Here is a 16,017-nt window from a genome sequence, read left to right as displayed (position 1 = left end):
GAAAAAAAAGATCACATGGTACAGCTGAGTCTCCAAAGAAACCAGAGATTTCTGCTTCACACGCAAACCTGTGGAGGTCTCATTCATACCCTCACAGTCCCTGTAGTGGCTAGCTTATATGGTATAAGGTCAAAGTCCATCTCATTTGTCAGTTTTAATTACTTGTTGTTTTGTTATGGCTATGGAAAACAAATCCTAAAACAACTAACTGGCTATGCGTTGCTATCATAAATCAAATATCCATGCATGATATGCATCTCTCTGTCTTACATTCTTTTCTTCTTGCTATAATAAAAATTCTGACTGATGCAACTTAGGGAAGAAAGGGGTTATTTTGACTTATAGTTCCATCTCTGGTCACACTGCATCCACAGTCAGAAAGCAGAACACAGGGGGTTAATGGAGGCAGGTCCATGCTCAGCTAGCTGCTGCTCTTAGACAGAGATTAGGATCCCTGCCTAGGGAATTGTTCTACCCACATGGATGGACTCTCACAGACTTGCCCACAGGTCAACCTGACTCAGGCAATCTTTCACTGAGACTGGAGGGATTCTCCATTGGAAAGTTAATAAGTAAAACTAACCACTACAACTTGTAAGCCATTCTTCCTTTCCATACCATTCTTGTATCTGCTCTATTTCAACAACTATACTAGATTCACTCAACAATAATAGCTTTATAATAAGTCTGGTGTGTAGCAGAGCAAATCACCGTTGACATTTCTATATAAATATTAGGATCAACTTGCCAAATTATAAGTAATCTTCTGGAGCCAATACAATGGCTCGGCATGTAAAGAAAAGTACTTGTCACCTGATGATGCAAACCTCACAACCTAAGTTGGATCCCTGGAACCCACATAAAAGTGGAAAGAGAAAACTGACTTCACAAGATTATCCTCTGACCTACATAAGTGTACTGTAGCATATCCATGTAAATGCGCATGCAGACTCATGAGTGTGAGTGCACGTATGTGGACACATACACTTAATAATGAATAAAATTTTTAAACTAATATAAAACAAAATATTACAAAGCTGACTCTTTTAATCCTTGAATATTACTGTCTCACTTCATTAAGCTATGTCACATTTTTTCCATAATTGTATGTCTCCTTACAGATCTTAAGGAGGTTTGTTAAGATGTTTCCAGGTATCTGGTATTATCAGTATCACAAAAGGACATTTGACTCTGTTTGATAAGGGCTCACCCTTGGTTGATTTGTAGTGTATTTTATTTTGTGTGTGCATGTATGTATATGTACCTGTGGAGGCCAGGAGTCCACATCAGACATCTTCCTCGTCTTTTTCCACCTTTATTTTTATTTCTTATTTTAGGACCGAGTCTCTCAGCAAACCTCATATTTCCCAATTTAGGAAGAGAAAAAAGCCAGCTAGCCCCAGCTGTCTCTCCCTCCGCAGGGCTGCGATGACAGAAGCACACACCGCACTCAGCTTTTAGGAGTGTTAGAGATGTGAACTCAGGTTCTCATGCTTATACACCAAGTTCTTTACAACTAGCCATCTTCCAGGCCCCCCACCAAACAATTTATTTCTTAAATGATTTTCTATCCAGCTATCTTTTTACATGATACTTTATTAATACTTTGGGATTTCATACATACGTGCAACGTGTTTGGCTCACATTCACCAGCACTTCTCATAACTTCTCTCAGATCCACCTCCCACGCCCCACCTCCTCCGAATTTTGTGTCCTCTTTTTTCCCCTCTGTAACCCACAGAGTCTAGTTTGTGCTGCCTATACATTGCCCATAGACACAAGCATGTAAGGGCATCACTGGAGATCCACCTATCAGGAGCTGCATCAAAAACCGAACAAACAAACCTGTCTCCAGGCATGGCAGCAAATGCCTTTATCCCAGCACGTGGGAATTAGAAGTAGGTGGTTCTGGTCAGCTCTAGACAAGTTTGGTCTACATAGAGAGTTCCAAGACAGTTAGGGTACCTAGTGAGACCCTGTCGAGAGAGAGAGAGAGAGAGGGGGGGGGAGAGAGAGAGAGAGAGAGAGAGAGAGAGAGAGAGAGAGAGAGAGAGAGAGAGAGAGAGAGAGAGAGAGAACTGACTCTCCTTCCCCTAGAAGCCATCCACTGTCCACAGTGCCTCAGCCAGAGGTTCCTGGGCAGGCCTGTGTATGCCTCCACTCCATGCAGCAATCTTGAAACGATTATCTGTGGATTCCTAGATTTTCCTAACTCATGCAACCAAATCACTTTCCAACCACAGCAGATTTTTACCTCCTTCCAACCTCTACAAATTGCAGTTCTTGGGTTAGGGATATCTCTTAGCAAGCACAACGCCCTATATTGCATCCATTGTATTAAGATTATAAAGCAATGTTAAAGTAATCATTTTCTTATTTTAAGTAACTTTGGGGTTGTCTTCAATATTTCACAACTTAATGCTATAGTGTATTTTTTTCTCAAATATCCTTTATCAATAATATGCCTTTAATTTATAAGTCACTAAGTGCTCTTGCCATGACTGCTTTCGAAAAGTTCATCAAAGGCATTTCTTTTTGAATTGATGGCTCTTGGCTTTGACCCCTAACCAGAAAAAAAAAATTCAACCTGGTCACAATGTGTTTTTTAAATATATTGTTGAATTTGGTTTAATAATTAAGTCTAAAGACATCTGAATTTGTGAATTTCAGATTTGTCCATTCGGGAGGGGTTTTGTTGCCTTGTTGTTGTTGACTTTCTGGTTTTTTAACTTGTTGGGTTTTTTTGTTTGTTGTTTTGTTTTGTTTAATCAACATTATTTCAGAAACACAAAGTAATTAACTTATTTTCGTCTTTGTATGTGTTGGAGTAAAATGTGCCCAATCTGTATAATAACTTCAGTGTTTGGAAGATTCTTCAGTTAAAATAATCTATTCCTTAAGTTTTCCCTTGTAGGAAAATGTCTCAGCTACTGGCTCGGTGTCTTTGATGGTTATGGCACTACTAAATTTAGATTTCTTAAAAAAAAAAAAAAAAAGGAACTTAAGAAGATTTGGCCACCACTCCATCTGGGTCTATAATATGAGACATATGACCAAAGAAGGATTTAAATTCTTTTATTCTCTCCTCTTGTGACACACTTAATAGCCATCTATGGTAGCCCGTGCCAGGACACCTGTGTCGTAAAGAGCTCTGGTTACAGAGAAAGGGAAGCAGGTGAGAACGGAGTGTTTCTCTTGGCTGGGACAGCTGCTTCCTGTCACTGCCATGTGGCATGTCATCCTCCTGCATCTCCACGCCTGATGCCTCAGTGGTTATGAGCAATGGATGTGGGTTTCCCTTCACAGAGAGACAGCAGGATCTCCTGAGTGTAAGACATGGCTCACTAACTCCCACGATACAACCTCCTAAGAAATGTCCACCTGCAGATCTTCTGCTGGCACTGTTGTTGTGGTGGCGGACACACACCGCAGTAATGCAGACTCTCTGCGTACAAGTCGCACAAACTACCCCATGTGTTACACATCTCCAGAGGGTGGGACCTGACCAGTTCACCCAGTCCTCTAAACCTCTGCTGTGTTCCGCTGCCAGAGCCCAGAATTACCATAAAGCAGGTTGATTTCAGCCTGGGTTGTGCTGGAAAACGGCATTTTGGATTCTTATTAGCACTTTGAAGAGAACATAATCTTCTCCAGTTATTGTGTTCCTAGCACTAAAATATTGAGAAATAGACTTTCCATATGCAGTATAAGGAAAACAGCTAAAACCTAAGATGTATTCCCGCTGCCTGTAATTTTTATTAGCTTTTTAAGAAAGCTCAGTGCCCATCAGACCCAGCTCTTGTTATTTTTATTGATGCCGTATAGACAATCCATAATCAAAACCATGGGCAAAACTGTTCAGCCCCTCTGCTGCCGCCTCAAAATTGGCAGAAATTTCTCATTTAGAATTTGTAAGAAAAACCCAGAGGAAGCTTGCAGAAATCCTTTATGCCATATTTCCCGGCAATGGAATATTTTCCTGCCTTTGAAAGAGCAATTAAATTTTACTTCAGCAGAAGTGTAAATCCAGGTGGTACGTTGGACCATCCCCCTCTGGTTATCCTTATAGACACAACAGCATGCTCAGTTATAATAAGCAGGGTTTAGTTTTGTTAGTGTGCATGAGTGTGTGTGTGTGCATATGTGTGTGTATGTATACGTGTGAGTGTGTGTATGAGTGTGAGTGTGCGTATGTGTATGTGTGTCTATGTGTGAGTGTGAGTGTATGTGTGAGTATGTGTATGTGTGAATGTATGTATGTGTGTGTATATATGTGAGTGTGAGTGTGGGTATGTGTAAGTGTGAGTGTATGTGTGAGAGTGTCTGTATGTGTATGTATATGTGTGAGTGTGTGTATGAGTGTGAGTGTGCGTATGTGTATGTGTATGTGTGCGTGGGTGTCTATATGTCTGTGTGTCTGTGTATGTGTGAGTGTACGTCTTTGTGTGTGTGAGAGAGTGTGTGTATGTGTGTGGTGTGTGAGATGTGTGAATGCCGGTGTGCATGTGACACAGTGGGAGTCACCACTTTGTGGACCAAGTCAGTTCTTTCTTTCCACCTTTCTGCTCTTTCCTGGACTCGAACTCCGGTCATTATCAGCCTTGAGCAGCAAGTGCATTACCCACTTGAGCCAACGAGTCAGCCTAGTGTTTTGGCCATGCTTCCAAATGTGAAGTGAGAGTCCGTGAATATAAAATACGTTCCTGTGGAGCATGACAGGAAGAAGGTTTGGAGCAGAGCCAGCTTCGCAAGCCAGCACGGATCTCGGTGTGGCCTGGTGCCGCCAGGACCCTTCTCTCAGTGCTGCACTGGGCTGTGGGCAAAAACCACAGGGCAGTTCAAGACACTGAACATGGCTCAGAATTACTTCCTGCAGGTGGATGGGGGAGGGTCCATGGCCCCATCTGGTCTAAAACCCAGCTCTTCTCTCTCCATCTCGGGTTATGTCAGCACTGTGCTGAGTTTGACAGAGTAAATAAACTGCAGCATCAGACTGGAGGCTGGATTCTCACCGGAAGGAACTGGACATACAGTGTAGAGATGCTCACAGGCAGAAACAGGGTGCCTTTCCTTAGTAAAGACTGCACTTAAAATTTATGCTCCCCATAACTTTTAAGCAGACAGGAGGATATATCATGGTTTGAAATTCAACTGTAAATCCTTAAAACAAGGCCCTTGTCCTCAGTGAGTCATGTGACCAACTTCCGGGCAGACTACTTTATAGATGAGCGCGGAATGCTTGGCAGAGGCATCCCTAAAAGTCGCGACTGAACCTCACGTTGTCCTGATGAGCACAAGGGACCTACTGATGAAAATGAAAGCTTCTTGTGGCCTCAGTACCTCTGCCCGCAAGCCGTAGTTTACAGGGAAGATAGCGTACTTCAGATGTCCTGACAGGTTCGTCCACCATGAAGTCTGATGTCTGAGCTCTTAGGACGTGAGAAGACAGGTAGCCCAGAAATGCAAGCCTGGGAATGAGGAGAGGCGGCAGACAACAGTATAACCGGGTAGTAAAAGAGGAAAGGAGGTTGTAAAGGAACCTCCAGAGAGGGGTTCGTGCAGTCGGAGTAGGGCAAAGACGGGCTTTGTGGACCAGAAACATCTCATTCTCCAAACCTAGAGTCTGGCTTCTCTTCTCCAAGATAGTTTTTACAAGAAGAAAACCAGCGAAGAGTAGGCTAAGGAGAGCCCAGAATACTAGAGGCAGCATTGAAGAATTAGCATATGAAAAGAAGTTGGCAAGGAGAAAGGGAGGGACCCAGCAACCCCTCCCCCCACTGCCACACTAGGACAACCAAATTGATCCTTGCCCAGGCCAGCGCCCAACCGGTCTGTCTTGGACATACATACATACCTTTTACATATGCATTATTTACAATTGTCTTGAGGGCCTTCTGCTGGAGGCCCATACAGAGCGTTTGCACAGAGGTCCTTTGGTGTATGAAGGTGACCTGTAGCTTATTATAATATTCAAACACACATCCCTGGCTGGGAGTTTAAGATGCTAAGAACGTGTATGTAGAACTGCATGTAACAGACAAAGCAGGAGAGACAAAGCCTGGGTTTTGCAAATGAGCCAAAATCTTCCCCTATGTGACATAAAAGCCCCAACTCATTGTACTATGGACCAATTCCGAAGCTAAACTGTCTCTCTTTCTTCCAAACTGCTTCCTCCCTCAGCCACCTGTTCTTTCCTAATGCACCATCCCTGACTCTGATAGACCATCCATCTCTGCTCACCCCCTTGATTCGGGAACTAAGTTCCTAGAACTCTGCCAAGGTGCCACCAAAGCCCTAAATAAGCTGATGTCAGGGGGATGTTGTTACTTTCCTTTCCTAAAACATCCCACAAATGTCCCCGAGCATTGCACACTGTGTACATTAAAGGAGCCAATATATACTACAAATTAGTACATGTGATGCAGGTGACGAGGTAGGGTTAAAAATCAAATTAGCTACCTCCCCCTAGAGGTGTTGCGGGTGTGGCTGCTGTGTCACCTGCATATCAGAAGGTGACAGAGAGGAGAGAGGCTGTGTCTCTGCTCAAGTGTTCTGACCTGTGAACATCTGAATGATTAGTAGTCTAACCCTCCCTGACAAAAGCAAGCTTGAGACGACCACCAGTCCAGCACCTCGAAGGTCTGACTGGCTTGGAGGGTGGGGATCAAGACAGAGACTAGAAGAACCACAGCTGAGTTCACAGACCCCAGACAGGAGTGAACCTAAGATCAAAGACTCTTGCATGAGGCCACTCTGGCAGGCCCCAGTGAGGATGGAGTTCTAGATCACCTTACCAGAACAGCACCTGGGGCCTGGACAGGGAGCTAGCCTGAGATGAACACCAGTCTGATGCCTCTTAGGCCTGCAGGGGAGAGGAGAAGTATGCCCAAGATGACCCCTGCCCAGAACCGTTAAAGAATGATAGCGTCATAGCACTCCTGGGATGATCCCAGACACTCAGAGATCCAGGTGCCACTAAGAGGAGCAAGGAAGTGGTGAAGAAATGGAAGAGAAAGAGAAACAAAAGGATGTGGGCACAAAGAAGAGAGGCAGGACTGGAGACTCAAGGGTAATAAGGAACAGCTTGATGTGAGTAATCAGTGATGCCACCTGGGACCACGGTGGAGTGCTGACCTGTAGTGTCACTGGGGACCACATCTGTGTCCATGGCGCTGCAGCAGCAGGGGTATGTTACCACCGAATGCCAGTCTGGTCTATGCTCCCACCCTAGGACATGTTGACCTCCGAAGCCTGTACGGAACAGGCCCCACCCCTCACCTGGGCATCATGGGAGAGCTGGCCCTGTAATTGTGAGAGGAGGAGAACTGCCCCACCCCCAGCTAGACTAACTAGCTGCAGTACTTGGAAGAGCTGGCCCTGCCTATTGCAGGAGCTGTGGGTGTGCAGGCCCCAAGGATATGAGTGTGGGAGAGCTGGCCCTGACACTCATCTCCTTCCTGTGTGCTGACAAGGACAAGAAAGAGAGAGAGCCTCCTCATCCCTTAACCCTCAGCACCTATGGTAGATAGGAGACCTGGCCCCGGACTCATGAGAGCAGGAGAGCTGTCCCTGCCCCTCACCCACTGCAGCACTAGGAGAGCAGGCCATGCACCTCACCTATGCAGCAAGTAGCTCTGGCCCTGGGTGTGAGGGTTGTGGGCCAGTCTGCCCCCAGGGTGTGAGCATGGGAAAGCTCTTGTCTGTTGTGCAATGCACTGGCCAGGGAGAGCCTACCTCCCCTACTTTCGGCCTCACCACCAGCAATGGATGGAAAAACTGGCCCTGACCAAATTCTGAGAGCAGAAGAGCTGTCCTGGCCCCTCACCACCTGCAGCACTTGAGACAGCAGTCTATGTGATAGTGTGGGCTAGGGAGAGGTGCTTTTTTCACCCTTGCCTCTTGCCCCCTTACAGCTGTCCCTGATGCAGCACTAAGGAGAGCAGGCTGAGCGGCACAATAGAGTTGGCCCTGGATGTTGGGGTTATAGGAGAGCCATCCCTGTCTTTTGGCTACTGTGTAGTGGTGAGGACAAGAGAGAGACACCCTCCTCCTTTCCCTTGTCCATTGTCCCCTATAGCATGTAGGAGAGTTGACTCTGGGATTATAAGAGTGGGAGAACAAACCCATCTGCAAAACTCGGGAGAGCAGGCCCTGTACCCTGCCTGGGCAACAGGATAGAGCTAGTCCTGGTTGGGGGGTTGCTGGTGAGCAGGACCCAAGGGGCATGAGAGCAGAAGAACCAGTGGACTGATGAACTCAGATACCTCTCAGCCCCAGATCCAGTTGATGAGTTGGCCCACATCAACATCTACCCCATCCATGAACAGCTGGAGTCCACAAAGGGGCTGTTCCTACAGATTCAAAACTACAGGATCTCCATGGCACAGGGTGGCAACAGGATATCCAAGAGAAGTCCTAGTGAGGTTCCATGATACAGTAGCAGAATGATACAGTAGCAGAAGTCAGAGGCCTTGTACCATACCAACAAGCCATTGCAATGTACACTTGCAAACAAAGAAGTGTGAACAAAAGGGTGTACTATGGGATACACACTGTGGCACACTACAGCTTCCACAATGAGAATTTTTCCCCTCTGTTAGGGGTGGGTTACAAGGGTAGAGGATGGGTATGAATGGAGGGGGAGATAAGTGAGATAGGGGTGCATGATGTGAAATTTACAAAGAACCAATAAAAAAGGTTTTTTAAATGGAATTTGCTGACCAGTAAATCAAAGGGTTAAATTTATGTTGTCCCTATGCAGCAATTAGTCCTTTCTGTCAACTTAACTGGCTTTATAATCACCCAGGAATTTCCAGAAAGGCTTAACTGGGGATGGTAGAGTCACCCTGAATGTGGGCGGCACATGGACCAGGGGAGGAAAGAAGCCAGCTGAGCATCAGTAATCGTCTCTCTGTGCTTGCCTACCATGGATGAGCACGCCGCCTGCTGCCACAGTCAGCCATGGTGGACCAGACCCTCAACCGTGGGTAAGTAAGACTTTAGCAATGGCGCCAATACTTGTCAGCATTTTCAACTGCTTTGTTTTATTCTGTAAAGTTTTGAAACTGAAACCATGTGAGTCAAAGCAGATAGGAGCACAAGTAATATGAGCTGACACATGGAACTCAAAATCTACCTCAGTTTAAACAGAAAACATACAGTGCTCCCCACCCTCCCAGCTCCTCCCTCCTGTTCCCCTCCCCAGGGCTGTGTGCTGGTGACACTGGGTTCTTATCTTCCTCCCACATGGAAGAAATCCTGAAGAATTGCTGGTTGCACAGTGCACTGTCCTTCATGGGTTAATCCAATTATCACTGATTAATTCAGCAAATTCCTCTGAAGAGGATTAATGCTTCTGGAATATTAGCAAGATCATCCTGGATCTACACATAACCACAAAGCGATTGTTTGAAAGAAAGAAAAGAGCCAGGCAGTTAGGCACCTGTTTCATCTACCTGGTGCCGTACAAATGGGTTTTAGTCACAGGAAAAAGGCTCATTTCTCTTTCCACTGTTTTTTTTTTTTTTCCCCATTGGATTAACTCAGAACTGGGATGTCATGGAGACACAGACTGACAGTAAAAAGCACTTGTCTTAGGCTCAGGCAAACAGGTAATCAAAGCTCATGAGGTTATAGGAGGAGCCGAAGCCGTGGCCCAGTAAGAAAAGTGCTGCATCAGTAATGACAAAGAGAGATTGGTCTTCAGAATTCACACCAAAAACACAAAAACTGGTACAGGGTGCATACCGACACCGCCCCCCATACACACACACACACACACATTCACACAAAGACATACCATAGACACCAACAGAAAGGTAGACACCTTCACAATCATAGACAAGCACACCCAGAGACATACACACAAACACAGACACACAGAGAGACACAGACACAGACAGAAAGATAAATACACACACATTCACACAAAGAAATACACATAGATGCCAACAGAAAGATAGACACACTCACAGACACCCACACGCAGAGACATACACACAGACACAGACACAAAGATAAACATACATACATTTATCCAAGATACTTATGAGACCAGGCACCGGCATGTGTGGTTGTGTATCAAGGTCTGACCCACCATCTGTCACAGCACTGCCCACTATAGTTCAAGGAGGCCTAGGTGTGGCTCTGGCCATTGTTCTAAACAGAGCAAATGGTAGACCTTGGAGGTAACTATCTGATACTAGTTCTGCAGGTATGCAGAACTTGTAAATGATGGGAGCCATAATGGGCTCTACCCTCATGTCAAAATACTGCAGATAGCCTAGGAGTTCAAGCAGAAAGTGCTACAGTGCCAGCTGCCACAGCAAGTGCCCATTAGAGGAGCACGGGGAAATTGGGTTCCCTCTTTTGTGTTAACGATGGATTCAGAGGGAACAAGAAAGGCCAGCTGAAAAATCTTGATGTCTTCACCTACGTGGCAGACAAGAAGGTGGAGAAAGAGCAAGGAAACCCAAAGTGTTCAGGAAAGTATGCTTAGGAAAGAAAGAAAAGGAAATGGGAAATTACACTTCTCTAAGTTGGGATGCAGGAAAGTGGCCAAGCTTCACAGCTCTGCTGTTGGAAGCTCTGCACGCCACTTCACCTTGTCAGGATGGGAAAGGTACATCTCACTGATGGGATAATTATTCCTCCCTCCTTTGAATGACAGTCCTCTTGTCATTCAAGTGATTAGCCCAGGTAGATTATCTCTTAAAGGAAGAGACAATGATATGCAATGTTGGAATCTTTGGAGACCAGAATGCCACGTCTTTGCCCGGGGCCGGGGGCAGACTCCATTAGAAGGGGATTCATCCTCAATGGTCTTTAAGGCTCCTACAACAATACCTAGTGGAACCATCCCAGTAGGAGTGTGCCCAGATTCCAGAGTTATAAAAGCACCAGTTTGCAATGCCTGGGCAAGCAGCAGGCATGAGGCCACAGCTCCAGAGCGGGAGCATAGACTATGAATGTGAAGGAAAATGTCAGGAAAGCTATGAAAGTGAAGCTTCTTGAGGTCTGGGGCCCAATCCCTTCTCCCAGCTCATGGACTGGAAAAGTCTTTTTGGAGTCCTAAGATTTAATGTGTGCTTTGTTGAGGTTTTGTCTTGCCTGGAGCCTCTCCTACACCTACTGTGTCTGTCCTGTGCCTATCCCAATGTTGGATTTTGGGAGCAACTCACTTTGCTTTGATCATGCAGGCTTACAGCTAGAGAATAATCCTCACAGTGAATCATGCTTCAGTGTCTCCCATGTCTGACTTCCTTAGAGGCTGGTCTTTGGACATTTCAATTGACTATGAAACAAGATTGGAGGCTATTGGTCTAGAATGGATGTATTTTACATGAGAAAAGAATGTGACAGAAAACACAAACAGAAGCTACAGTTTGTGACTCAATGGTCCATGTCTTATAAGTTTAGTCTTCAGTTCATGGTGTGGGGAAGTATGACATTCATCATCTGATTAAGTCCTGAGGACCCTGCCATCATGAATGAACTGCTATTATAAGGATTGTTTCATTTAAAATGTTAGTTAGGGGCTGTGAGATGGCAAAAGGTTTTTCTGCAAAGATGAGCTGAATCTGATTTTTATCTCCAGGACCCACATAGTAGAAGGAGAAAACAACCTCCAAAAAGACATCCTCTGACTCCCACATGTTGGAGTGCATGAGTGCATGCATGCATACGCACACACACACACACACACACACACAAAACAATTGTGTATGTACACATATGAGGACACATGTGTGCCACTACACACATGTAGAGGTCAGAGGACAACTTGTAGTACCTTTCTCTCCTTCCACCATGATGGTCCTAAGGACTGAACTCAAGTCAGCTGGCTTGGCAGCAAGTTCCTTAGACCTCTCAGCCATCTTGCTGGCCCAAGTTGCTTGTTTTGAAAATAAAGTTTTAAAGAACCAGAGCCAAGTGAGTGAAGCAGGGATGTTCAATTGCGAAGTCAGATGGTGTTGTCAGTGGCTGCAGGACACAAGGACAGACACAGCCCCCTGCTGCAGTGGCCAGCCTTCCTTTCAGAGACTTTAACTCAAGTGAAACCTGGATTCTTGACTTGATCAGAGAAAGAATTGTAGGCTGAGCCGGTATGAAGGAGAGATGGGCCTTATCGAAGGGAAACATTTAACATAGATTTGTGTGCAGTTACTAGAAAGAAACAACCAGAGAATAAAGCACAGAGGAGAAAGGATGTGGGTCTCTTCAGAACCCTTCAGAACCCCACACCCTTCAGAATCTTTCAGAGATTAGAGTGAGTCTGAAGTCACAACTTTAATGGGTTGCTTAGGAATCTAAAGGAGATTATGGGATGGCTGTTGAGGTGCAGGGCAGAATTGCAGCCAGTAAGGTGAAACCAGGGGTCAGAGAGTTAGAGAGTTTTCACTCTGAAAAATAACTCATCTTCTTCACCAAGTTCCCAGAAAATAATGGGAGAAGAGCAAGGCCATGTTTGAGGGTGTGCCCTCACAGACCTTAAACCTGCTCTGCCATTTTAATCCTCCTTGGAAAATATCTCTATACAAAAGGAGTATTGTCTATACATTGACCCTGTCACGGTGAATCTTGTTCATTGTGCTAGGATTCTGACTCTCAGCTGACCAGAAGCTCCTGCCAGACCCCCCGAGTGGGGCCCCCTTGCCCTTGGTACAGCCCCTGGGGTCTCTTCTCTTTCCACCTTACCATGCTGTTTTCCTTAAACTTTTGATAGGATGCTCATTGTGAAGTATCTTTGTTCATTTGGGTGTTTCTCTAAGTTGCTTCATTAGGATTTTCTGACCACATTTTTGAAGTTCTCTTTCCTATTCTGTGTCCAACCTCACTCAAGTCTTCCTAATGTCAGTCTCACGAGACTCTAAAAACTTAAAACACACGGAATTCATGTAATTTATATATAGGAGATCATTAAAATTAGCATTTAGCAAGCAGTTTTAATGCTTAATATTAAATGTCTGAAATATACAAGTCCAACTCACAAGTTAATATTACAAAGACTCAGAGTAAGAGAGTAGACTCCATAGGAAGGATGATACCTCATGATTAAAAAATGCATGTATTAATAAGGACTGACCAACCCAGCAACAACCCACTCTTAAGCTCCTTGCCCTCATGGTGCGACTTCTCCTCTAGTGTGGTCTGTCTTCTCATGGCCAGATCTCTGAGTGTGTGGAAATGCAAACTGAGACTTTCAGTTTATACCTACTGTTTGTGTGCTAAGAGTATAGCCCCTCAGAAAGATCTAAGTATCTTCCATACACTTGAGTTGAACTTGATGTTTTCTTAAAAGGCCAACTCTTGATTCCATGTAGGTGCCCGAGTTTCCTTACTGAGCTCACTTTCCCTACCCTTCAGAGGCCTTTCTTACAGGCCACTCCCAGGAGCCAGATGTGGGGAGAGATAGTGAACTTGTGATGGCTAAGTGTCGATCCTAGCACACAAGCTGGGCATCTGCAGATTTGATGCAGATCTGAGATTGAGAGCAGTAGAATGTCTCCATTATTTCTTCTCCATCCGTACTGGACCCTAGCTAAAGTCCTTTAAATCCTTCTTTTCAACCCTAGGCATATTGTCACACCTGCCAACAGGCACATGTGCTTTAATGAAGCAGGTAACATCAACAACTTTTTCTTATACATTTGAGGGGGGCTCATGCCATGGCACCTGAATGGAGACAACTTCCAGGAGTTGAATCCCTCCCTTAACCATGTGGGTCCCAGTGAACCAACTCAGGTCTTCAGGTTTGTCAGCAAGTTTTGTTACCCACTGATATACATGGCTGGTCTCTAGCAGCGTTTAAGGGACATTTTTAAGAAAGACAAGAAAAATCTCTATAGCGGCTACATGAAGGTTTTGAAAACCTTCAAGACCTGTCATCTGTAAGAAGTGAAAAGAAGAAGAGATGACGTTTCTTCCTAGGCTTGATCCAGTCACACGTATACCACCTGCCTTGTGTCTTGAACCTACGCTATCCAAACCGAAATGCCCACTGCTTCCGTCATGGGCTAGTGCACTGTGACCCAATCAATGTCACTCTCTCCTACAGGAAGAGATCTTGAGGATCATTCATCTTAGTATTTCTGAGACCTATCACACAGTAGGCTTTCTGACCAGGACTCGTGAGAATAATGGACATTCTCAGTGCCCTGGGAAATAAAGATAGCCCATTTTCACTCTAATCTAAATTCACTAGCATAAGAGGATGGTGACTTCAGGTCTTCCAAAGAGCTGTTAACTTCTCTTCCCTCAACACCTACTTCACACTAGAAGTTCAGAAGCAAGAGGCCGAAGGTCTAGAGCAGAGGCGTGCTAAGCAGGGGCCATGGGCTAAATTCAACACACTGCTTCATTTTGGAAATTTGGGTATCATTGAGTCACACTTATGGGCTTGTTCATCTGTTGGAAAGAGGAACTGTTTTTTATCTTTTTGTCTTGTGATTCAGAGTTGAGAAGAGATGGTTTAGCCTCCCACAGTCAATATATTTATTATCTAATTCTTTATAGGAAAAGTTTATCCATCCTTGGTCTAAAGTCTGTCATTCTTCTTCCTGGCATAAGAGCAGCTCACTCTCAGACACACAGACAGGCAGACAGACAGACAGACAGACAGACACACACACACACACACATTTCTTATGATAACAGGTGAAGCCCTTTCTCCAGGATATCATCCAGGTCTGGATTCTACCTCTTGCATGCAGCTATGGCCCAATATTGCTAAAGATTTGTTATATGGCACACCCGGTCTCCACAGCAGGACAGCAGCCCTCTCAGCACCCTCTCATGACAGAAAGCCCACAGCTCTGTCTTCTTTAAGTGAGATCAGAGGAAGATGACAGCCCTGGAGGCCTAGAGGAAAGGATCCTATTATGCTCTGCTAGGAGCTAATTGTAGCTGCTCGGCCTTTCTATGTCTGCCCAGCTCTGAATAATGACACAGAGACGTATTATATTTATTATCAGCTTTGGGCACTGAAGCTGGGGCAGATTCTCAGCTATTCTAACCCGACAGTACAGCCTGGCCTATGTCCTGCCACACGGCCCATTACCTGGCCATCTAAGTCTCTACCTGGTACCTGCTTCTTCATCCACGGCCATCTGGTGACCATGCCTCCAGTTCGCACCCTGACACCCTCTCTTTCAGCCTAGGAGTCTGCTTTAATTCTCCATCCCAGCTACTGGCCAGTCAGCTCTTTATTAGACCAGTCAGAAGGGAATGGAGACCAATGTTTACAAAATACTAAGGCAGGATATGCTTCATAATAATGACAGTCCCAAAGTCCTGCCTGTAATCAGATCTCTGGAGGCATAGAGATTAGCATTTGAATAATACAAGGATCATCTTTAAATGATGCATAAAAACATCATTCCAACAGCTAATGCCATATTGAAACTCTGAGATGCAAAATTTTGAATAGAAGAGGAATGAGCATCCTCAAAACCTGCTGGAAAGTTCAGTATGAGAGCCCTGGTAACATGCCAGGAGCAGGTGATCATCTAAATGTCAAAGACAGTGGTACACAGCAGCAACCCAGCACTCAGGGGCATGGTTTGTGCGCATTCTGACTTTCTTATGTGAACTGAACCTCATAGTAAATAAATAAACAAACAAACAAACAGTTCATAACAGGAAGTGTCTGATTTGAAAAGAAAAATAACACTTATGATGTTGTGGCCTTTCCTGGATCCATGGTCTGGAGCCCACTGACAAACAGGTAGCCAATAGCCATATACAATTCCTTAAATTTAAAGTAATTGGAAAGTTTAACATTAAGAATGTCTCTGGAGCTGGAGAGGTGGCTCGGGAGTTAAGAGTACTTGTTCTTGCAGAAGACCTGGATTCAATTCCCAGCATCCATGTGGTGGTTTACCACTGTCCATAAATCCAGTAGCAGGATGCACATGATCCTGACATGCATTCAAGCAAAACACTCATGTACATAAAATAACTCTTTTTTTTTTTAAAGAAAGAGATTGGTCTCTTGATGATCCTAGCCACCTTCCAAGT

The 16,017-nt window shown here is 44.9% G+C and overlaps 1 non-coding gene across 1 annotated transcript; it reads left to right on the top strand.

Moving 5' to 3' along the window:
• Positions 1 to 6,458: 6,458 nt before the first annotated feature.
• Positions 6,459 to 6,591, top strand: LOC116095196. Its single transcript, XR_004120515.1, has one exon. It is a non-coding gene; the product is annotated as a small nucleolar RNA SNORA17 (small nucleolar RNA).
• The last annotated feature ends 9,426 nt before the right edge of the window (positions 6,592 to 16,017 follow it).

The sequence above is a fragment of the Mastomys coucha genome, unplaced genomic scaffold (genome assembly GCF_008632895.1).
Source record: "Mastomys coucha isolate ucsf_1 unplaced genomic scaffold, UCSF_Mcou_1 pScaffold17, whole genome shotgun sequence".
In the NCBI taxonomy this organism is placed as follows: domain Eukaryota; kingdom Metazoa; phylum Chordata; class Mammalia; order Rodentia; family Muridae; genus Mastomys; species Mastomys coucha.
This window is presented reverse-complemented; position numbering and strand designations above follow the sequence as displayed.